The sequence below is a fragment of the Penaeus monodon genome, chromosome 10, assembly GCF_015228065.2.
Source record: "Penaeus monodon isolate SGIC_2016 chromosome 10, NSTDA_Pmon_1, whole genome shotgun sequence".
Taxonomy (NCBI): Eukaryota; Metazoa; Arthropoda; class Malacostraca; order Decapoda; family Penaeidae; genus Penaeus; species Penaeus monodon.
The window spans coordinates 32536205-32538451 of NC_051395.1; the positions used below are offsets into that span (position 1 = coordinate 32536205).

General features: G+C 36.7%; 2 non-coding genes across 2 annotated transcripts; both read right to left on the reverse strand.

Moving 5' to 3' along the window:
* Trnar-acg lies at positions 1 to 73 on the reverse strand. The gene has a single exon. It is a non-coding gene; the product is annotated as a tRNA-Arg (tRNA).
* A 469-nt stretch (positions 74 to 542) lies between these two features.
* On the reverse strand, positions 543 to 615 carry Trnav-uac. Its single transcript has one exon. It is a non-coding gene; the product is annotated as a tRNA-Val (tRNA).
* Positions 616 to 2247: the final 1632 nt, after the last annotated feature.

Sequence of the window (2247 nt, forward strand, 5' to 3'; positions counted from 1 at the left end):
CGACCTTGCCAGGATTCGAACCTGGAATCTTCTGATCCGTAGTCAGACGCGTTATCCGTTGCGCCACAAGGCCATAGATATGTAGTAGGAATTTTTTGAAAATCGAAATAGTTCTTTTTGGTTGTAATTATTATACTCATTATTATACTCATTATATTATACTCATTATTATACTTATTATATTATGTTACCTAAAAGGTAACACCGGCTCTCTCCGTGGAAAAGAACTGGGGACCCTACCACGTACTCACTCCAAGACCATCACAACATGAAAACTACAATTAAGTATCATGCTGTGACCACGGCGGCTCAAACATGAACCTACCGTTAAAAAAAATCATTACCACCGTTGTTCCACAAGTAGTAGCTGGTTGTTTAAGAAATGTTTTTTTTTTTATTGTTGGAGAATACGGATTAGGATAAGGAAAATTTAATCTTCATAATATGCATACTTTAGGGTAGCTAAATATACATTAATTACACTATTGGTCAAATTAATTTCACAACGGTCAAATGTAAAAGAAAGAAAAGAAAAATGAAAATGCTCCCGCCAGGGCTCGAACCTGGGACCTTCTGCGTGTAAAGCAGACGTGATAACCACTACACTACGAGAGCCATAATATTTCCATTGGTATCCTATCACAATAAGTAATATACCTTGTTCGGTACTGACATTTCATGTTATTTCCACCAACATTAAGGCATTATAAATTCACTGCAAGTAAATGACAACGCGAATTAGCCCGAACTGGTCTCGATTTCCAATTGTTTGGGAAGAAGTAGATGGCGGTGGAAACATGCCTTAGGTTTTATTCATACAAAATATAAACCAACTTTCTCAAGTCTTGATAACCTACAGTCATTATTGATTTGCGTCCTGGATACAACAGATGTGTACAAACGTAGGTACACACGCGCGCGCGTGCACACGTACACGCACACGCACGCACGCGCACGCACGCACACGCACACGCACACGCACACGCACACACACACACACACACACACACACACACACACACACACACACACACACATCACGATCCTGTCGAACCCTTCAATCTGCTTTGAAAATGTTTCCTTAAGCACAAACTCCTTTTAATGGTACAACGACAAACTTCACGGTCGTGTTGTTTTCTAGTCATGACGGGAATTTCCAATATCTAGCAACTTTAACCTCGATTGCTAATTCCGTATATACCATTACTGAAAACACGAGTCATATGGAATCTTACTAGGTAGTTATTTCGTTTTAAGTCATTTTTACGTTTACAACTAGGATTCAGTTGATAAAAATTCAGTTAACTTTGTGTATCATATTGCAAACGTGTTTAGAAACGTAATTACAGCCGCAACTGAATCATAACATTTCCCTTCCAAAGTACAGCTCTACGCATATTTTGCACGATGCTTGTCTATGATCTGATTATAATATACTATATGAATCAGTCGGATTTTTGTAGTTTGCTCTAATTGTGATAAATCATTTAATTTCTGTCTTTCATTAGTTTACTTGCTGAAACGATTCGACACTTAAATTTGGATCTCTGCAAATACCTGGAGTCGGCCTTATGTTTTATAAGCATTACAATCACTCTTATCACTAATCTCTATTATCATCATTATCATAATTGATATTATTATTATTGATATTGTTACCATTATTTTCACATCATAACTGTCATCACCAGCACAATCACCATAATCATGAAAATGTTCTTTATCATTATTATCATCACCATTATCATTGTCATCAACATCATAATCATACTCATACTCATCATCATCACCGTCATCATCATAATCTTAATCGTCGCCATCCTAGGCCTTTAACAGAAGTCCTCAAGTTGGTCCTTATGTACGTGACGTCGATAAGTATGTCCTCTCAAACTGCTCTATAAACCTGTGATGGCCCCCCTTCGTGAGATGCTCCTCCTTCCTTATATACAGCAACACTTGGGGCAAGGCGTAATTCATCATACATCAACACGGAGGAACACCTGGCTTAACTTATCGCGCCATGAGAACTCAGCCTCTCATAACCTGTTACTCTTTTCATGACAAATTAAAGCTTGATACAGGATAAGTGAAAACTTTCACAACCATTTTTATTTTCAATTATTTTACCTTTAATTTATTTACTTTTTTAGAATATCGAAATATCAAATTAATCTTTACTTATATCTACCATAAACGATTCTCACTTCCAAGATCTTCAACAAAAAATCAAAGAAAAAAACCCTTTAT